Source organism: Malus sylvestris, chromosome 17 (genome assembly GCF_916048215.2).
Source record: "Malus sylvestris chromosome 17, drMalSylv7.2, whole genome shotgun sequence".
NCBI classification, from domain to species: Eukaryota; Viridiplantae; Streptophyta; class Magnoliopsida; order Rosales; family Rosaceae; genus Malus; species Malus sylvestris.
In genome coordinates, this window is record NC_062276.1 from 16,980,183 (window position 1) to 17,003,792 (window position 23,610).

At 38.5% G+C, this 23,610-nt stretch overlaps 1 pseudogene; it reads right to left on the reverse strand.

Annotated features, from left to right (window-relative positions):
- Positions 1-17,591: 17,591 nt before the first annotated feature.
- The window catches only part of LOC126611854 (DEAD-box ATP-dependent RNA helicase 20-like), a 55,174-nt pseudogene continuing 49,155 nt past the window's right edge, over positions 17,592-23,610 (reverse strand).

Here is a 23,610-nt window from a genome sequence, read left to right on the forward strand (position 1 = left end):
TCTTGCTTGCGTGCCAAGCATAAATTCCGAGCCTATCTAGCTAAAGTCGGATGCACTCATTTGTAGAAAGAGAACAATTTTTTCGATGAGAAAATTTACGGTCAATTATTCACGTGATGAGAGCGATGGTATACCCCAGTTACACAGTAGAACCTCTCCAGCTACACCCAGGAGATTTTACCATTCCTCTTTGAGTCATCATCTTTCTCACTCTGTCAGCATCAACCCATTATTCCAGATTTTACCTTTCCTCTTTGAGATTTTACCATCTCGGCCTCCACTACATCACCACGCTTCCCGTATCCCGCTATCATAGCCACCCACGCCACTGAATATTTCTCCGCCATTCTTCGTGTACCCAGCAACCATGGTAGTCCAAGAAGCCACATTGCGCTGCCCCACGATATCAAATAACCTCCGCGCTTTCCCCATGAGTCCCATCTTCCAACACCCACAAATCATGGCCGTCCAAGCAACCAAATCTTCTTCTTCCATCCGGTCAAAAATATCCCTTGCGTCCCTTACTAGCCCACATTTTGCATACATGAAGAAGCGCAGTTTGCACTATCTTGTTTCCCAAGAAACCACACTGCACAACCCTCGTGTGGACTTGTTTCCCTTCAAAAACAGCCAGGACACGAGCACAGGCATTGAGAACGGAAGAGAAGGTGAACCCAGATGGCAATACGCCAACCCGCTGCATTTGCGCATATAAAGTGATGGATTGACTAAACCGGTCGTGAAGGTATTTCGTTGAACAGGTTGTGGGCATAACGGAGATTGTTGCCCCAGGGAGTTGTAGGAGCCGCTGGAGCAACTGAACCAAGAGATGGTAATGGCGGTTGGGTCTCGTTGGGGTTTTGAGTAAGAGAGTGGGTTTGTTTCAATTGGTTTAAGGTATTGCTAACACAAAGATAGTGGGAGAGAATATTGGATTCCCAAGTCATGTCTATGCTAATAATTTGAACATTGTGAGTGGCATTCGATTGTCATGTGCCCAAAACTCTTTATTTTATTTTTATTTTTATTTTTATTTCAAAAAAAAGGGGACAACTGGTGGAAAGCCACAATTATCCCCTCTTTCGGGCTCAGAGAAGTTATGGGAATTTTAGTTTGTCCGTGGCTACAGTCAAGCAGAGTCACCAGCTCGGAGCGTCAAACTCGGGACCTCTCACATTTTTTTATTTATTGGAGTGCCGCAGTTCGTGTCGCAGTCTGCGCCCTTACCACTGGGTCACTTGATGTGGTTCCCAAACTCCAACACCTTCATTTGTGTCCTTTTTTGTTATAAAAAATGTGACTCTTACCACATATTTGTATCAGGGTAATGCTAGGGAGACTAAATCTTTAAAACCAAATTTGAAAACCAAATGATGTGGTTGTAGGTGATTGGATTATTAACTAAGCGTCAAGTAACGTGCTTGTTTCTTATTGGTGACACATCATTTGGCTTAAAAATTTGGTCTTTCTAGCATTACCCTTTGTACAATCTTTCAAATAGGGATGAGATCACATGCGTTTATGGAACCTACCTCTATTAAAGAGAACGTACAAATGATGGTACAAATATGTGGAATGAGTTAAATGGTAGGTGAACTACTTATAAAAAAGTTGGGTGCCAACAGAGCCACGCAAACCATCTCTATAGTACGATCCTTCGGTAATGCTAGAGTTAACTGTATCAAACTCACTATCAAAGAAAATTAAATTAAGACATCACACTTACAAATGTTAGTGATAGCATCTTACCATTTTACCACCTCACATTGTCGTCCATAATTTTCTCTCTTTCTTCAAGGGGGAAAAATGGAGGTTTGAAGATTCTCAATTTAAATATTTATTCACCAAAAATAAGAATTGTTTTTCTTAAAAGAAATAAATTTATTCATCAAAAAATATTTTTGTCAACCCTGTCACATTCACGCCCTTAATTCTAAGCTTGCATCGACAATATATAAACCAACTAAAAGCTGGTTTATAAGTTCTTTTAAAATGACAAAAAACGATTTTGGTGATTGCTTTTTGAACCAATTCTTAGTAAAAATGAAAGTGGATACTGAAAAAGCACTTGAAGTGTTTTTGGAAGCCATAAACATCTTCTTTAAAAGCGGTTTCAGCCATTTTAAAAATATTTCCAAACAAGCCCCATGTTCTCCATATCATTGTTCTTATTGGATCATATTATTTAATAATTCTTTTATATTTTATAAAACAGGTTTTTGAAAAAAAAAATATGGCTTATTTTTAGTTATGCTGAAACAATGGAGTACGAGAGGATGTCAATCATCCAAATTTGTGTAAAGTGCTGGGAAATATTGGTGCACTATTGCAAAAAGAGGATGCCAGCTTTATGACCAAAATGAAGATGATGATGAATCTTTATATTGTAAAACTAGTACTACTATTGAATGTGTCGTGTGCTTGAGAGGCTTGGAAAATGAAGAAATTGTGAGGTAGCTACCAAAATGCAAGCACATTTCCACTCACCTTTGTATTACAAGTGGCTTGACTACTCTCATTCCGGCTGCCCCATCCGCCGTACTCTCATCGACCGACTGCCTTCCGGCGATAACCTCGAATTTACACCTCGCAAGGATCAAGAGAATTCCATGGAGGTCACACTTACAGCAGTAGATAATATCAGAACCTCAATGCTATATCCCAATCATGTAAAATCATTTTTTTTCTTTGGCTAATTTCTCTCTTATATGAATCTCTTGTTAGCCCCTGCGAGAGTTGTTCTCTTGAATGTTTCCTAAGTGCCACTGGAGGCCGCAGAGAGGCCTAAGGCTCCTCAGATGAGTTGTATGTGTGATAGGCATGTCACTGTTAGCAGTTGGTTATTAATGTTAGAAACTTGCACCACAAGTAAAAGGACTTTTAATCAAGGGATTGTGCAATGATCGGTGGGGTACTGGGTCATTCTTGATCATTTTATTTGCGTTGCTTGTTTAGGACTCCAACATTTTCTTCCTGTACCAAATAACCACCTCTCTTTAGATTAAAAGTTGATCTTTATCTAGTAATTACAATTCTTATACAAGCTTTGGTTTTTTGAAATAAACGTTGAAAAGAGAATGACGTGGAAACTTAAAAAGGCACGGTATATAAAAGATTGGGCAAGTTACAGGCATTGTGATAACGCAAGTACTCCGACAATGACTTCCTAGTTAGCAAAAATGCAAAAGTGAGGGATTGCTCTAGTAGATAGATCATTTCTCCTTCATTTTGGATTAAAATTCTTTCCTCCTCCCCTTAAATAGTTTAGAATATTAATATCATTGCAATCGAAAATAGTAAAATATTTACCGAAGTTATTGAAATTAATTAGTCATAAACTATAGAAACTAATTCATGCACTAGACAAATGGTGGATTGCCCTAATAGTTAAAGAGTCTTCTTCTCCAACCGACTACATTCAAGTTCAAACTCCTCCTCTTCCTAATGTAAATTACAAGTAGTAGTATTGATGGTATTAAAAAAAAAAAACAAAATTATACATGCACCAGCGTTACCAACATTCATATCCTTGCAGTTACTTTGGAGATTCTTATTCTAAATATGTTTGGCTGAGAAGCTACAATAAAAATATGAAAATAGTGAGTTGACAGTTCCCTTCTATATATAGGTCGGCATCGACAAGAAATAAATAATCGGATATCAACGATCCATAATTTAATCTCCTCGAAAACTTTTGGGTTACTTAGACACTATATCAAATTCCACAAATGCTACTCTTATCACATTTTTTATACCATATTTGTACAACTTCTCTAATAAAGATGAGACTCACATGTGTTGGTGGGCTTACCTCTATTGGAGAGGTGATACTTTGTTATGAAAAATGTGATAAGTGTAACATTACTTTATAAACCCTTACAAAAGCATCCCTGTTATGGCATATTTAATCTGACAAGGGAGAAAGAGGCGCGGTAGAGAGTGAGAGTGAAGATATGTGTTGTAGTGAGGGTGTTAAGGGTGTGTTATTTCCCCTGCGTGGTGCTTTTATTTATAGTAATAAGAGAGGAGAAGAATCCTTATCCTCCAAGGAAATACAGTCCTAATAGGGAGGGAATAACCAGTAATCAAATATAATCTAGGATTTAGAAATCACACTTTAATATGTTATCTATAACACTCCCCTTTGAGTGTGTAAATACTCAAGTAGATTCGTCATCAGGTAGAGTTGAGGAAATCGACTCGTCGACACTAATTCTGGGAACACGCTAGTCTTAGACAAAGGAATTTTCATATGGAACTAAGTCTCACAAAAAACACAACAGCTATGGTAAAACTCGAAGCTGGACAAAAACCCATAATTTAAGGAAAAGTGCATGCGAAAATACAAAGTCAAATGAAACGTTTACGTCCCGTACATCAGGAATATGACCAACCCAGGATGGGTGTCTCGTCAAAACCTCATTAGGTAGCAAAAACCCAAAAGGAAAAATGTTCTAGGGAAAAATGGTACATTAAGATCAAGCGAGTATACTTCGGGATACTCCCCCTTAGTTTGACATATTTCCCAAGATAACTAACAATGTTACAACTCAGGAAGTTTTCGCATACCTTTTCCTTCATCAAGCTTATGAAACGTCATCTTTGGCATTGATTTGGTGAATAGGTCTGCCAGGTTGTCTTGGGAACAGATTTGCTTGACTTCAATCTTCTGATGCTCTTGTTGTTAATGTGAGAAGAAAAACTTCAGCGCAATGTCCTTGGTGTTGTCTCTTTTGATGTAACCTTTCTTGAGTTGTTTGATACATGCTACATTATCTTCATAGATTATCATAGGGATGTCGACGACGGGAAGAAGATCGCAAGTGCTTCAAATATAGCCCACAACTGCTCTCAGCCAGAAGCATTCTCGAGTAGCGTCATGTAAGTCGAGTACTTCGGCATGGTTCGAAAAAGTGGCAACTAAGGTCTATTTGGTTGACCTCCAAGGTATTGCGGTGCCTCCAACGTTAAAGATGTAACCCGTTTGAGAGTGCGCCTTGTGTGGGTCAGATAAGTACCCAGCGTCGGCATAACCAACAAGGCGGGAATTGACTCAAGAACCGAGGGGGTTGCGGCACCTCTCGAGGATTCGTAGGGATAGAACAAACCCAAATCCGTCTTACCCTTAAGGTAGCGGAAGATATCTTTAACACTAGTCCATTGTGTGCGTGTCGGTGCATTACTGTATCTAGCCAAAAGATTAACAGCGAAGGAGATGTCGAGTCTAGTGCATTAAGCTAAGTACAATAAAGCGCCTATCGCACTTAGATAGGGAACTTCAGGTTCCAAATCTCTTCTTCATCCTCATTCGAACCTATGGGATCTCGTTTTGCATCTAGCGATTGAACGACCATAGGAGTACTCGAAGGCTTTGCTTTATCCTCATTACAACGGCGCAAAACCTTCTGGGTGTAGTTCGATTCATGTACTAAGATTCCATTCGAACAATGCTCTATCTCAAGACCGGGACCGTATCGAGTTTTCTCAAGATCTTTCATCTCAAATTCCGACTTCAGGGGCACGACAATTTTCTTAAGCTCTTCAGGAGTTCCAATGAGATTTATGTCGTCGACATAAACTACAACAATCGTAAAATCGGAATACAACTTCTTAATGAACACGCATAGGCATAGTTCGTTGTTCACATATCCCTGACTTATCAATTACTTACTCAGACGGTTATACCACATTCACCTGGATTGCTTCAATTCGTAGAGTGAATGCTTCAACCGAATGGAGAGCGTGTTCCGTGGTTTAGAACTATTTGAACCAGTCAATGTAAGTCCTTCAGAAAACTTCATAGAGATTTCCATATCAAGATATCCATAGAGATACGCACCCACTTGTAGCCAACATACTTCACATATGAAGGAGTAAGAGCTACATGCCCAAACACCTTATGTTTCACAAGCTAATCGAGTTCGACTTGGATTGCTTTTCAAGTTTGACCAATCAATTCTACGTCGAGATTCATCAATGGAACGAGGTTCAATGTCATCGCTCAACATGATCTCAGTAGCTACTGCGTATGCTAATGTATCGTCAATTATCATCTCATTTCTACACCAAACATCATCCAAGCTAGCATAATGGACCGAAATCTCACGATTCTCGGGATGAGGATTTGTCTCTTCTAGAATTTCCTCATGCATTGGATAGAATGAGTAGGTAATGGTCGGATTCACGGTACGCTCAATAACTTGTGCTGTGGGTTTCCTTTTCCAAGGTTGTGAATCATTTGGACCAAGGGGTCTGCCATGCTTTTGGAAGGAACAAATGATTGGCTAGCCGTCAATGTACGTGGATCAGCCAAAGTAGCATCCCGGGCCTCCAAGAGGGAAGTGCGTCGTACATTTGGTACATTCATCTTTGTAGGCACATTTGCAGCTATTATATATGATCTCGTTACTCTTGCTAGATCATTGAAAGCATTTGGCATGCTCTGAGCTATGCTTTGAAAATCTAATATACGTCGCACTTTAGTTTCAGACTGAGTGGTGTAGGGATCTAAATGAGACAAAGTGGAAGTTATCCTCGATAGTTGGTGTCATTCTTCAGGAACGTTGACGTTCTAATCTCCCCCTAAGGATGTGAAGACTCTCTCATATAATTGACAATATGCGAAATGAGCAATAAAAAGATCGTTTGTCAAAGCATTGAATGATAGAAGGAGAATCATAACTGACATAGATTCCCATAATTCTTTAAGGTCCCATTTTTGTACATAAGGGTGGCCCAATCGGCACATAGTCCACACAACTAAAAACGAGGAGATGCGATATGTTGGGTTTGTATCTGGTAGCTAACTGAGTGAAACTATATGGTTGGGTCACGACGAGCCTCAGGCGAACCAACATGGCTGCGTGCAATATTACATGACCCCAAGTAGTGATTGGGAGCTTGGTACGTATGATCAACGATCGAGCAATTATTTGTAAGCACTTAATGAATGCCTCTGCTAGGCCTTTCTGGGTATGAACATGAGGTACTAGATGTTCAACTTCAACCCCAACCAACATGTAATAGTCATCGAAAGTTTTCGATGTGAATTCTCAAGCATTATCCAATCCAATAGATTTGATCGTATAATCAAGGTGGTGAGTCCTGAGCTTGATAACCTGAGCCAACAGTTTGGAGAAGGCAGCATTTCTTATGGACTACAAACACATGTGTGACTAACATGTGGAATCGTTAACCAATACCATAAAGTATCTAAATGTTCCAAAGGGAGGTTGAATCGATCTACAAATATCCCCCTGAATCTTTTGTAGAAAAATATGAGGATTCGAACGAATCTTATCATAAGAAGGCTTAATGATAATCTTTCCCATGGAGCAGGTTTGGCATGCGATACCTTTCTGAATCGAACCTAAACTTTAGGTAGAGGATGCCCATGTAAAGATTTGAGGATATGGCACATTACTGTTTGTCCAGGGTGTCCCAAACGATCATGCCAAAGTGTAATTTCGTGTGCAGTGCCTGAGGTTGAGTCGGCCACATAATGGCTTTCAATAGGGCATATGGTTGTAGTATACAAACCACTTGGGATCCACTTCATCTTCTCTATAATACGCTTCTGGCCATATTCGTAAGAAGCGATGCACATAAATTCAACTCTGATTTCTATATAGGTTTCAGCATGATAGTTATTGTCTCGAATCTTTTTAAAGCTCAACAACGTTCTTCTGGAAGGTGGAGAAAGTGACTCTTGATGGTCAAAATAGTGTCATTAGACAACATTATACGAGCTTTACCGTATCCTTTGATCAAATTGGATGGACCTGAGAGGGTTGTCAGAGGTGCATTCTTAGGCACGAAATTAGTGAAATAGATGTGTTCATGCAAAACGGTGTGTGTGGTTGCACTATCTGCCAAACAACTAACTTTCCCACTAGTCATGCCTAGAAATAAAATTAATGACATCGGTCACATGCATAAAAGTTTAAAAAACATATATCCATTCAATTCATTAAGTATTCGAGAAAGGTAATTCATAAACTTAGTATCCAAAATTAAAATAAAACACCAACAAATAATCCAAACATAAAGGAAAATTGCTCAAAACTCAAACCAAAAAACAAAAAAAAAAGGGGGGGGGGGCTTTCGGCCTCTTAGTGGAATTCAGCCCCAGGGGTCTAAAATTCAACTAAAAATGGTCCATGTCTAAGTAACTAATCTTCCATAAGGGTAACGGCCTCTTGAAAATTAGAAACCTCCATCTTTGTATCCTCCGGTTGCTCCACTTAACCAAAGTTTGATTCAAACTTCTTATGACGAGAATGATAATCAGCTACAACCTTCGGGAAAACGCGGCAAACAATGGACCAATAGTCATTTGAACGTGCGTACGCACCTCAAGTAGGGTTGGATACGAGTTCGTAGGAGAAATTTTGGGAAGACCTTGGAGACTTGGTGCAAGGAATTGCTCAGAAGGAGAAGTTATTTATAGGAGGAGATTTAAATGGACACGTGGGCAGGGAGACAGGCAACTATGGAGGTTTTCATGGTGGCCATGGTTTTGGGGAGAGAAACGAGGATGGGGAAGCTATCTTGGATTTTGCAATGGCATATGATCTCTTCTTAGCCAACACCTTCTTTAAGAAGAGAGAAGAACATGTGATCACCTACAAGAGTGGGTCGTCAAAAACACAAATAGATTTTCTTCTAATGAGGAAAGGGGATCGTATAACTTGTAAGGATTGCAAAGTTATACCAGGGGAGAGCTTGGCTAATCAACATCGCTTGTTGGTGATGGATGTACATATCAAAAGAGTGAGAAAAAATAACAAGACTTGGAAGTGCCCAAGGACTAGATGGTGGAATCTAAAAGGAGAAAAACAAGCCATTTTCAAAGAGAAAGTAATCACTCAAGGTGTGTGGGATAGAGAGGGGGAAGCTAGCCAAAGGTGGGATTCCATGGCTAGCTATATTCGAAAAGTAGCAAAAGAGGTATTAGTAGAGTCCAAGGGCTTTTCTCCACACCAAAAGGAATCTTGGTGATGGAATGAGGAGGTACAAACAAAGGTGAAGGCTAAGAAGGAATGTTGTAAAGCCTTATACAAGGATAGGACCGATGAAAATGGTGAAAGGTATAGAAGAGCGAAGCAAGAGGCGAAGAAAGTTGTGAGAGAAGATAAGTTAGCGGCTTATGACGATATGTATAAGCGACTAGATACCAAAGAATGAGAGTTTGATATCTATAAACTAGCTAGAGCAAGGGAAAAGAAGACAAGGGACCTAAACCAAGTGAGGTGCATCAAGGATGAGGATGGAAAGGTTCTTGCTACAGAGAACGCGGTCAAAGACAGATGGAGAGGTTATTTTCATAATCTTTTCAATGAAGGACCTGAAAGGAGTATTTCTTTAGGGGAGTTGAGTAACTCAGAAGAGTGTAGAAACTACTTATTTTACCGTCGAATCAGGAAGGAAGAAGTGGTTGTAGCTTTGAAGAAGATGAAGCATAGAAAAGCAGTGGGCCCAGACGATATACCGATTAAAGTGTGGAAAGCCTTGGAAGAGACAGGTATAGCATGGCTTACTGACCTTTTCAATAGGATTTTGAAAACAAAGAAGATGCCAAACGAGTGGCGAAAGAGCACTTTGGTGCCTATTTACAAGAATAAGGGCGACGTACAAAATTGCATGAACTATAGGGGTATTAAGCTAATGAGTCATACAATGAAGCTCTGGGAGAGAGTCATTGAGCATAGATGAGGCAAGAGACACGGGTTTCAGACAACCAATTTGGGTTCATGCCAGGGCGCTCAACCATGGAGGCAATCTATCTCTTACGAAGATTGATGGAAAGATATAGAGATGGGAAAAAGGATTTACACATGGTTTTTATAGATTTGGAAAAAGCGTATGATAGGGTCCCAAGAGACATTCTTTGAAGAATTTTAGAGAAGAAAGGAGTACGAGTAGCATATATCCAAGCTATAAATGATATGTATGAAGGAGCAAAGACTGCTGTAAGAACTCATGAAGGACAAACCGAAAGCTTCCCCATAACTGTAGGATTACATCAAGGCTCATCCTTAAGTCCTTACCTTTTTGCGTTGGTAATGGATGAGTTAATAGGACATATTCAAGATGATATTCCTTGGTGTATGCTTTTCGCAGATGATATAGTGTTGATAGATGAAACTCAGGAAGGGGTAAATGCGAAGCTTAACCTTTGGAGAGAAGTGTTGGAATCTAAAGGTCTTCGCCTAAGCCGATCAAAGGCAGAATATATGGAGTGCAAGTTCAGTGCAAATGGAGGCCAAAATGAATTAGGGGTGAGGATCGGAGATCAAGAAATACCAAAGAGCGACCGTTTTCGCTACCTAGGATCTATCTTGCAAAAGAACGGAGAATTAGATGGAGATCTCAACCATAGAATACAAGCTGGATGGATGAAGTGGAAGAGTGCATCCAGCGTGTTGTGTGATCGTTGTATGCCACTGAAGCTCAAGGGAAAATTTTATAGGACGTCAATAAGGCCGGCGATGCTGTATGGCACATAATGTTGGGCGGTGAAGCATCAACACGTATACAAAATGGGTGTAGCGGAGATGAGGATGCTTCGTTGGATGTGTGGGCACATGAGAAAGGATAAGATTAGGAATGAGGATATCCAAGGTAAAGTAGGAGTAGCCGAAATTGTAGGAAAGCTGAGAGAAAATCGGTTACGGTGGTTTGGACATGTGCAAAGAAGGCCTACTAACTCTTCGGTTAGAAGATGCGACTACGGGATAGAGGTTCAGGGTCGAAGGGGTAGAGGAAGACCTAGGAAAACTTTGGAAGAGACTCTAAGAAAAGACTTAGAGTACTTGAATCTAACGGAGGACATGACACAGGACCGAGCACAATGGCGTTCTAAGATTCATATAGCCGACCTCACTCAGTGACTTGGATTTTTCAAGTTTCCAACCGAGAAGTTTTCCTCACTCGAGAAATTAAGGGAACACTACCTCAACCTACATGCTCCACTCACAAAGCTTCAACATACAAGCTTCAACAAAAGAAAAATTCAAAGAACTTAGTGAAGAAGGCTTTGGTGTATTTAACACAATACGTTGAAATGAAACAAAGCTTATTTATTGATATCTTCGATAAGTTACAAATATGTACATATACATGAGTCAAAATAAACAAACAAGAGGGAGCCTTCACAAAGGTTGCTTAGGAGAAATCTCAGCAGTCGGTAGAGCCCCAGAAAGAGAAGGCATCGGAGGAGGATCATTCGGAGCCACAGTACTGGACAGAACCTTAGAAGGAGGAGGCATCAGAGGTTGATCATTTGGAGCTTCATTACGCGGTACAGTACCAGAAGACGAAGGCAATAAATGCCTTTGGAACAAACCCACAAACCTCTGATGATCATGTAAAATCTGACCATCAGATTCCTTCATCTGGTCAAGCTTCCCCTTCATGTTTGTAGCATAGTCATGTGCGACCCGGTGTAATTGTTTATTCTCATGCTTGAGCCCTCTAATCTCCTGTTTGAGACTCATCACTTAAGCCGCCAATGATTCAACTTGGCGGGTTCGAGCAAATAGGTGTTGGGCCATATTAGACACAGAACCTGCACACTGAACACTGAGAGCCAGAGAATCCTTAACAGCCAACTTATCAGACCGTTTGGAAAGTAGTATGTTATCTTTGGGAGTGAGAAGGTTCCTGGCCACCACCGCAGTGGTCATATCATTCTTCATCACGGAATCCCCAACGGTAAGAGGACCAATAAGGGATAAGAAGGATGGGCGCCATATGTTGTCTGGAGAAGGCGTGGCTGCCTCTTCAACAAGGTTCAAGTCAAAACGACGATCGGAGGGGCCAGACATTTTCAAAGGTGTTGAAGAGAAAAGAGGTCGGACAAATCAAGATCTTAGAAATGTAAGAATGGAGCTTCTACTGGTGGAGATTCAAGTGTGCTTTGGAACTTAATGCCAGCCTCTATAAAAATCTGCACTCAACGGAGCTTCAGAAATCGAAGAGGCACCTGCTCAGAAATCGAAAAGGCGTTTGCTTTCTCAAAAGTTGGGCTGCTCAGAGACCACGAGGGCCGATCTCAGAAATCGACGAGGCGTTTGCTTTCTCAAAAGCTGGGCTGCTCAAAGACCACGAAGGCCAATCGCAGAAATCGAAGATGCGCTTGCTTTCTCAAAAGCTGGGTTGCTCAAAGACCACGAGGGCCGATCTCAGAAATCGAAGATGCATCTATTTTTTCAGCCTTGTCAGCACCTGTCACATGCACACTCAACTTTGCGGAAATTACGGTCATTCTGTCGAAGATTTCTGGTGAAGTAGAAAGCACGTGAATGTTACTTTTCAATCATCCACTTTCCACACGCAACATCAGCTCACGGGTACCACAGATAACTTTTCCAAAGATCTCTGACAAAGTTTAGACACGTGAAACTTGCAGCTCCCATTACATCACTATGACCAAGAAGGGTAAAAGAATAGCAAAGAAACAGCACTAACAAAGTTTAGACACATAAATTTTGAAGATCTAGCTACCATATTATTACCTACAAGGGTACAGGAACAGGACCACTGCTGGATAATTGGAAAGTCCCTATGTGTCAGCCTCTGTGCTCCGTGGCAAGGTAGACTAGCAAACAGGCCCAACCTTTACTCACATTCGAAAAACACTCCCAACAAGATTGCTTGCTTCAAGATCGAAGAGGCACCGCCTTCTGAATCTCGAGAGCCAGACTCCCAACATGATTACTTTATAAAAAATCGAAGAGACACCGCCCTCTGAATCTCGAAAGCCAGACTCCTAGCAGGATTGCTTTCTCAAAAATCGAAGAGGCACCGTTCCCCGAATCTCGAGAGACAGATACCTGATAGGATTGCTTGTTCGAAAACCGAAGAGGCACCGCTTTCTGAACTTCGAGAGCCAGATCTCCTTGGATAAAGCTTGTCTGTAATCTTCACACGCAACATCAGTTTTCCAGATACCACAGACCACTGTTTCAAAGTGCTCTGACAGAGTTAAAACACATGAAGATGGCAGCTCCCACTACCGTGCTATGACCAAGCAGGGTAAAGGAATAACATTACTACTTGTTGTTAGGGAGACTCCTATATATGTCAACCTCCATCCTCAACGGACAGGCAGACCTGCAAAAATGCTCAACCTTTCCTCATATCTGAGAGGGCACTCCCAACGAAGCCTCTCAAAATACTCAGCTTTCTTTCCCCCCGAGAATACCTCTACAAACAAGCTACACCAGAGCAAGAATATCTCATATCATCAAGGTTAAAAGTAAGAGTATCTCATATCATGCTTTTTCCCTGTCTTTTCCTTTGGCCTTATTTTTACCTGCAAAACAAGGAGAAAGAGAGCAATCAGTCAGCACTTGGAATCAAGCTTCCAGTCAGGAACTGACTGCCTGGAACCCCTTACCTGATTACTTACCTGGCATTGCTCTCGAGTACTCATCTTCAACATCTTATGCTTCTAAAAAAGATACCACATCTCCCTGAGGAACAGATAGGGCAAGTGAGAAGGGTACAAGGAAGCATGTGGAGACAAGCGTAACAGAACACGTGCCAATACATCCACTACTTTGTCAACAGCAAAAGTATCTCATATCAGTAGGGTCGAACGTACTCTAGATTTGATGGACTTGTTTTGACCCTCAAATTCTTCAGTCGACCTTATACTCTGGAGGAAACCAGAAAACCCTCCAGCCCAGTTCAAGAATAAGCCTGTGGAAAGTTACTTCTTCAAAAGCAAAAATATCTCATATCACCTCTTCTCATTTTCTTCTCTTTATCCTTCATGCGGCCTGCAAGATAGGGAGAATGAGAACAATCAGCCGGAACTCGAAATCAAACTTCTGATCTGGGACTGATTGCTTGGAGCTCTGATTGCTTACCTTGTCTGTCACCTCTTTCAGCAAATCCCCTAGCTCGGCAACTTGAGGGACTCCTAATACATGGTTTGTATCGCGCTTGACCAAGCCTGAAACTAAAAGTAAGCTTCAAGTGAAATTGATACATTACCTTGTGCATCTACACCAGTTAAAGATACCACCCCTGGATGGAGGAAGAGTACTTCCAGAGAAGATGTCATATCTACCTATGAGACAGATAAGGCAAGTGAAGACGATACAAAACTTTGGTACTTAGAAGTTTCGTGATTACGAGATCATTCTCCCACAATATTTTCTAATGTCATTTGTACTAAATCATTCACTTGTACTCACTAAAGGAGAGCTTGAACCTATGTATTGTGTAAACTATTCACAATTAATGAGAACTCATCTACTCCGTGGACGTAGCCAATCTGGATGAACCATGTACATCTTGTGTTTGCTTTCCTGTCTCTATCCATTTACGTACTTATCTACACTAATGACCGGAGCAATCTAGCGAAGATCACAAACTTAATACTTTCTGTTATACCAAAGTCCTCACTGCTTTTGTGCATCAACAATCTGTAAGTCCTTACCTTTTTGCGTTGGTAATGGATGAGTTAACAGGACATATTTAAGATGATATTCCTTGGTGTATGCTTTTCGCAAACGATATAGTGTTGATAGATGAAACTCAGGAAGGGGTAAATGCGAAGCTTAACCTTTGCAGAGAAGTGTTGGAATCTAAAGGTCTTCGCCTAAGCCGATCAAAAACAGAATATATGGAGTGCAAGTTCAGTGCAAACGGAGGCCAAAATAAGTTAGGGGTGAGGATCGGAGATCAGGAAATACCAAAGAGCGACCGTTTTCGCTACCTAGGATCTATCTTGCAAAAGAATGGAGAATTTGATGGAGATCTCAACCATATAATACAAGCTGGATGGATAAAGTAGAAGAATACATCCGGCTTGTTGTGTGACCGTTGTAGGCCACTGAAGCTCAAGAGAAAATTTTATAGGACGGCAATAAGGCCGGTGATGCTGTATGGCACAGAATGTTGGGCGGTGAAGCATCAACACGTAGGTGTAGCGGAGATGAGGATGCTTCGTTGGATGTGTGGGCACATGAGAAATGATAAGATTAGGAATGAGGATATCCGAGGTAAAGTAGGAGTAGCCGAAATTGAAGGAAAGATGAGAGAAAATCGGTTACGGTGGTTTGGACATGTGCAAAGAAGGCCTACTGACGCTCCTGTTCGAATATGTGATTACGGGACAGAGGTTCAGGGCTGAAGGGCTAGAGGAAGACCTAGGAAAACTTTGGAAGAGACCCTAAGAAAAGACTTAGAGTACTTGGATTTAACGGAGGACATGACACAAAACCGAGCGCAATGGCGTTCTAGGATTCATATAGCCGACCCTACTTAGTGGGAAAAGGCTTTGTTGTTGTTGTTTTTTTTTAATATTGTAAAATTGTGTTTTCTATAGAGTGAAAGTCGAATAGGTGGGAATTATATATATATATATATATATATATATATATATATTATTTTATTTTTAGATTTTGGTGTCTCTTAGGGTTTTATTCTGGAGCTTGCAAGCCATTTTTGGGTCAGGTATATACTTTATCTCTTTGCTGTTAAATTTATTTTTGAAGGGTATTTTGATTGTTTGTGGTTCAAATTTTCCCTGAAAATTTAAAAAGAGGAATGGTCATGATTAATTTTTCCGTATTGAATGTCAAATTATCAGTGTGTAGATACAAAAAAATGATTTCAGTGTATGTAGGCAGGCAAGATAAAATTTCTATGTCAAATGGTGAAGTATCACGACTTGGTTTCCAGTTTTAATGTTCTTTTTATGTGTTGTCTTTGCTTTCATAGATCGATGCTTTATTATTGATAAAACAGATTTGGTTTTGCAGACCATAATTTTTAAGCAACAAAATTAAGCTGGAAATTAAATTGAGGTATGAATGCTTCCACTTATTCAAGTTATTCAATTGATCTCTTCTTTTACCATATTTTATTTTTGAATGTTGTTTGATAAAACTAATTTGGTTTTGTAGATTAAGATTTTTAAGCGAGAAAATCAAGTTGGAAATTCAATTGAAATTGTAATGAATTTGCAAATTTCTCAAGTATATCTTACATTCGTGGTTCCATATTCACTTTACCCATAACTATTGAATTTTGTCTCTTGACTGGATGGATTTTTATAGTTTCCAGGATCTACAGTTGCAATGTCTTTGACGGATAAAACACAGAGGACCCAACTACTCATATAATAAGTTAAAATTGCATATCATTTTTTTTGCTTCATGGAATTCATTATGTTTAATAGCATACGAATTATGTGATACCAATTGTTATCTTAGCAGTTTATGACAATTTGTAAAGCATGGATAAATGTGTAGAGGTTTGAATTTTACATATGAAAGTTTCATCTGTTATACTCTTTTACTATTTTTTGTTACACAATCAATCATTCATAGATAATGCTATTCAGAGTGGTTCAAAGAATTTCAAGAGTTTCATTCATCCAATTTATGTTCTTCATGAAAAAATTCTTTCAATAAGTTCAAACATCTTTAGGTGTAGATAACATTAACATTCTATAACAATAAATTATAGCTTTGAAACATTTTTTCATACTGTTTCTAATCCCGCAACAATGCGGACAATATTTCTACTGAATTTCTAAAGTACTACCAACCATCACTATTTGGGGTAGGGCAGCTAAACAAGTTTGGTGGCAAGAGAAGTGTCAGATCAAAGCAACAAAATTTATATAATACCCTAAGAAATCACATGAAAGCATCTAGTCTACGGGGTGTGCGTAGGACAGGAGGGCAACGTGCGGATCGGGTTTTGACGTGTCATCACTATACCCAAAATCGTTTATTTTCTTTGAACTCAAAACCGGAGAATCCCTGAACGGGTTTTTGCGTAATCCAACCCATCAGATGACAGATTTTTCATTGGGTAACAGTTTTCCCCATTATGGTATTTTTATATTTATTATATACTAATTAGATAGTGGATTTTACACAAAAATGAGATTAAATATACTACTACTAATACAATTGATATAAGGAAGTTTTAACGAAAAGTCTGTGGTACTGTTTACTTTAACGAAAAATCACATTTTTACATTAAAAAAATCAATCTTGATACTATTTATTATACTTTTTATTTTGTCTTTATCATTAAAACTCAAGCTATTTTCATTAGTTTTCCTTACTTATAATAAATATTATTAAATATTTATTACCAAGAAAATAATTACTGATAATTGATAAGCATATAATTTATACTAATAATGATATAATGCATATAATTACTAGCATGGACTTCCAAATTTAATAATACATGATTATTGATAACCAATTCTCTATAAAATAAATGTTTATATTCTTTTATTAGAAAATGAAAACGGTTTCGTTTCGGTTAAGAGTTCTGGGCGAATACCACAGTAACCATAACTGAATCTAAAATTGAATAATTTATCCATCGCATGTGTATATGACAAATGTGAATCTGAAACTGAATAATTTATCAAGCAAAGCCTAGGTTACTACATGATTTTGGAAAGGGGGATGTCGACTAGTAAATCAAATAAAGCCTTCAACTGTGACGAGATTGAAGAACGTAAATTTCTTTCTAAATAAAATTATAATAGTAATAATAGATGCAACTGTTGAGGCACAACCAAAAAAGAGTTCATTTCGAGTCTTTCACAAACTAAGAGAAATTCTATTGATACCTAGAACACGAGCGGCTACATCTGTTGCAATCATTATGGGGATCTTGCCAGCTTGAAACTCAGAGACAATCCGGACCCTTTCCGCTTGACTTTCGTTTTCATGAACCAAGACTGCATGCTGACCGTCCGTGCAAAGCTGCAGGGCGATCTGATCATGTGATTCACATCCTTTCTTTGTATCCATGAATATCACTATTCTGCTGTCATCCAATATACCACCTAGCAGCTCGACCAACCTGAAAATTTGAAATAAATCGGAGTTATATATAACCTCAAACAAACTGCACAAGATCAACCATTAGAATGTCCCATACTTGTTATATTTCTGATCTTCAGTAAGGACGTAAACAATTTGGTTGACCGGAGGTGTCACTTTTGAGAACTGGAGAAACTATTTGAACCTGTTGTACATCCAAAGATTAATATCAAATATGTATTGGGTATTGCACATAAAAAAATACGCCAAGAGTACTATTGCAATCACAAGATAGAATTAAAAGAACTTTATGTGACTACCAATTTCATCCAGTAACAACAATTAAAAAGGAATATGTGATGGAAAAGAAAATAGTAAGATATATTACTTTGCATGCGTTGTGAAGGAATAGTTTTGCCCGTTTATCAAGCTCTTTTGGCCAGCCAGTACACCAGAATGATTTTTGACAGTCTGAGCAAATCTGTATTCAACAAACCCATAGATAGCAATGGCAATTTCAACTAAACATAAACTTTGTTTGCCAGTCAAGTCAAGTCCAGTAAAGTCAAAATAAGCAGATGCGAACTGGCTCCATTAGGCAGACTGACATGCATGCAAACTTGACTTGACTTGACTGGCAAATTGGCAAACTTAACTTGATTCTTGACTTGACTGGCAAATTGGCAAACCGGTTCTTGATTCTTGATTCTTGATTCTTGATTCTGGCTGGCAAACTAGCTAGAGTTGAGAGTATGGAAAGAACCCGTCACTAAACGGACGAGATTAACATATCTCAATTGTATCAACAAACGAACAAAACAATTCCAAACAGGCCGACAACTCGTGTGGGCCTCAAAGACATCAACCAAAATGGGCGGCAAACAGCCCACAACCCGTTTTTCCTCTTTTTGCCCGTGTGGGCCAAAACAACAGCAAACAATTGTTTTTCTTTTACCTTCTCTTTTTGCATTTTTTATTTTTCTTATGTGCAAACAAACAATACCAACTAACAAATCTAAAATGAAAACACAAACAGCGGAAAATGATGGAAACAAAACTGATACAAACAAATTGATACCAACGAGAACGGATTGAACCCTAAGGATCGAACCCGCTCTGATACCAAGTTGAATATTAGAGTGCACAACGAACGAGATTAACAAAATAATAGAATTATTAAACTAACGAGAATGCCGGAACGACTACAAAACCCTAAGAAACTACATTGTGGCTAACTTGTTCTCAAATGAATAACAAGCATGCTATTTATCATAATCCTAAAAGGTAAGAAATCAAAACCCTAATGCTAACGGGCTAAGCCCAAAAAACCAAATATTCAAATAAACTAAAATCCTAATATTTTCCAACAGCGCACACTTACACACATGTGTGTAAGGGAATTTCAAAATGCTAAAGAGTTCATCTGACCCTTTAATGGAATCCAATAATCTTTTCCATTAAGGGTAACATGTCAAACCTGATGAAGAACCAAGTAAGGGTAATATGTCAAACCTGAGATAATATATTTCGTATTTGAGGCTCATGCGTACGTGTCTGATAGCATCCAATCAGCACCATCCAACACAAGGTATGTGACGCTTTTCAAGTTCGTACTTTTGCTCTTTAACAAAACAAGCAAGCTACGAAGTGTGTCGATTAAAATCCCACCTCCTGAGCAAAAAAATGAATTGCAATCAATAAGTAGAACAACAGTATACTCAAACAGGAAATCCCCTTAAAATCATCACCTACACAAAATTGCATGTTATCATAACCAATGCCTATAACAGGAAAAAAAAAAACCTAGCAAAACAATAGCAATCGATAGTAAAATGTAGTTTACCGCTACCACCACCTACCACAAGTCTGACCAGAATTTTCATGCTTAAGCAGGTACAAGCCGGATAAGACTTTAATGTTGTAAGCTGCAACAAATTTAGCACCCTCATGTTGGATTTGTTCAGCGCGCTGAGTTGTTGAAGCTAAAATCAATACTATTGGGCCATCTCCACCACGAGCTGAAGAAAAAAAATTATAAAATGGAAAACTTTATTCCTGACTTACTAACGTGCCTATCTTCTATTGGTCTATTAGAACACCCTATAGACCAATTGGCAGAATCCCGTCCTACATTTATCTTTATTTTATTTCCCTAAACGCCCTTACCGGCTAAGTGGAAATCCTACACGGATTTTAGGCGTGGACATATGAGTCCTTATTACTCTTTGTATCATGTCTTTCTAGGTAGTGTGTGTTCTTACGAACATGTGTGCCCGAATGAGGCATATATCGCACGATTTATGCATTTTTTTTTCTCTGATGAGGTGCAAAATGGTAATTTTGCATTCTCGTAGTAACATTACTGGTTTATCGAGATAACAGTTGGTTGTCAGTATTGCAGGCTGTAGATTGTGATATTGATGACCTATTTGTTGTGTTCGTTAAGCAAGTGGGTAAGTAGGCCTGTATTCGGTAATATTTTAATTAGGCATCGTGCCTAATTAGTTACTGTTTGGGTTTGACCCAAAGACACATACACACACACACACCTACTCTCGTAATGCTCACCATTATGATCATGTGGATGCAAGCGATACGGAATTCGAAGATACCACTCTGCTAAAGAGGCTACATAGGAAACGGAGAAACATGTAAGAAACTTGTATCTGTACTTCTTTCTTGATTAAATTCTGTTGTTTCGAATTTCGAGAATGAAATTTTCTTAAGGGAGGTAGATTGTGAAATTATCAGTAGTGGTGAAATTATCAAAATGCTCTTCAGATGTCACGTAGGTCTTCTACGTGGACCTCAAATTTTCCTTTCATTTTTCCAATCATATTTTACTATTTTCGAATAGTATTTATTTTCACGAACACGTGATCGCATACAGAATTCAATTCAAAGTTCTAACGAATAAGTTATGTTCGAAATTGTGTAAAAATATCCAAGATAAATTCAAAACTTGGAATTTCTTGTGCAGTGAAATCTGCCTTCGCGCAGAGATTTTTTTTATTGCATATGCTGACCACTTTGGTTGGTGTGTGCAAGTGGATCTTTAAAATAATGGTTTATTTGGATTTTGTAGAACCCACTTTTCCAACTATATCAGATACTATCATTACTTTCCATTATTAAATTAATTCCCACTTTCTTTTCACTTTTACCAGGGCCGGTCTAGAGATTTTTAAGGCCCAGGGCGACGTAAAAAAAAGTGCCCTAACTTCATGTAAGAAAATTATTTATTTTCACACATAAGACATCGAAAAAATGATACTTAGAAAAACACTTCAAACTCAATAATTTAGAAACACAGAAAGACTAATTTATTTTGTATTGAGAGAGGGAAACAAAAAAACTTCGGGCTTACAAGTAGATAGATGATGAGTTTTGATTTTCATCTGAACTTTGAATGTGTTTTTGAATAAATCGTGAGATGTTTTTTTTCTTATTTACTAACCTTGTCAATATGGGACTAAAAAATAATGATGTTTTCGAGTCTTTAATTGATATGTATTATTAATGAATGGCACTAAATTAAACATTTTGATGACACGTCATATAATTTGCAAATTTGGTTTACATATTATTCTTTGTTGAAGATTAGACTTGAATTAAAACGAATATTTAAAAATAACAACCCACATAGCTACTAGATAGTAACTAAAAATAAATTAACAACCAAACAAAAATTTGTAAAAAATAAACATGCACATAGCATTTCGAACTTAAGACCTCTTGTTAATTTTAAACAACAAAAATCAATGTTTCTAATTAAACTTCTTGATCTTATAACCAAATTTTATAAATTTATACTCTTATAAAAAGAAATTTGTAAAAAATGGAAAGTAAATAAGCACACATGGTGTTTTGAACCCAATACCTCCTCATTATTTTCAAATGACAAACCACCACTTCTAGTTAAATTTCTATGTCTCTGAACCAAATTTTATAAATTTATACTCTTATAAAAATAAAAATATATATAAATATACCATCCTAATAATTTTGGTGCCCCTAATTTTTTTGGGCCCTGGACGGTCGCCCTGCCTACACTGGGCCTGGGCCGGCCCTGACTTTTACATACTCACCTTTCTCTCTCATTTACAACCGGTTTCTCTCTCTCTCTCTCTCTGCTCAATTCCTTCACATCTCTCCTTCTCTTTATCTGACACACACAAGCCATTTCCCATCTCCCTCATGTCACTCCCTCTCTCTTTTCACTCATCTCCCTCACCTCTTAAACTCTCTCAAACCGTGGCTCTCTCTCTCACACACACATGCATCACTTCATTATTTTCTTTTTGGATAAAAGACTGTTTACTACCCTCATGTTTCATGGTTTTCAACATTTAGTACATCAATTTTTTTTCGTCCCAGAGTCATACCTAAAGTGTAAATTTTGGGATAGTCTCATACATTCGTTAGTCAAACTGTTAAGTCAGCCGTTAACTGTGACGTGGCGCCCATGTGGCCAATGATTGGGCGCCACGTGTCATCCACGTGGAAATTTAAAAAATATATATATAAATATTATAAAAAAAAAATAAAAAAAAAACTGAATCTGGGCAGATTCGGAAGAAGAAGAAGAAGGAGAAGGAAGAAGGAGGAAGAAGAAGGAAGAAGAAGAAGAAGAAGAAGAAGGAGAAGGAAGGAGGAAGAAGAAAAAAAAAGGAAAAAAACTGGGCAGATTCGAAGAAGAAGAAGAAGAAGAAGAAAGAGAAAGAAGAAGGAGGAAGAAGAAGGAAGGAGGAAGAAGAAAAAAAAACTGGGCAGATTTGAAGAAGAAGAAGAAGGAGTAAGAAGAAGGAAGAAGAAGAAGAAGGAAGAGGAAGAAGGAAGAAGAAAAAAAAAACTGGGCAGATTCGAAGAGGAAGAAGGAGAAGGAAGAAGAAGGAAGAAGAAGAAGGAAGGAGAAGGAAGGAGGAAGAAGAAGGAAGAAGGAAGAAGAAGAAGGAAGGAGAAGGAAGGAGGAAGAAGGAGGAAGAAGAAAAAAAAAACTGGGCAGATTCGAAGAAGAAGAAGAAGAAGAAGAAGGAGAAGGAAGAAGGAGGAAGAAGAAGGAAGGAGGAAGAAGAAAAAGAAAAAAAACTGGGCAAATTCGAAGAAGAAGAAGAAGGAGGAAGAAGAAGGAAGAAGAAGAAGAAGGAGAAGGAAGGAGGAAGAAGAAAAAAAAAACTGGGCAGATTCGAAGAAGAAGAAGAAGAAGAAGGAGGAAGGAAGAAGGAGGAAGAAGAAGGAAGGAGGAAGAAGAAAAAAAAACTGGGCAGATTCGAAGAAGAAGAAGGAGGAGGAAGAAGAAGGAGAAGGAAGGAGGAAGAAGAAAAAAAAAAAACTGGGTAGATTCGAAGAAGAAGAAGGAAGGAGGAAGAAGAAAAAAAAAAAATGAATTTGCTACCCAGATTCAGAGGAAGAAGAAGGAAGAAGAAGAAGAAGAAGAAGGAAAAGGACGGAGGAAGAAGAAAAAAAAAAAAAAAAAACGTTTTTTTTTAAATTTATTTATTTATTATTTTATAATATATATATATATATATTTTTTAAATTTCCACGTGGATGACACGTGGCCCCCAGTCATTGTCCACATGGGCGCCACGTCACTGTTAACGGCAGACTTAACAGTTTGACTAACGTATGTATGAGACTGTCCCAAAATTTACACTTTAGGTATGACTCTGGGACGAAAAAAACTTGATGTACTAAATGTTGAAAACCACGAAACATAAGGGTAGTAAACAGTCTTTTACCCTTTCTTTTTCCCCTCTCTCTCTCTTGATTAAATTCTGTTGTTTCGAATTTC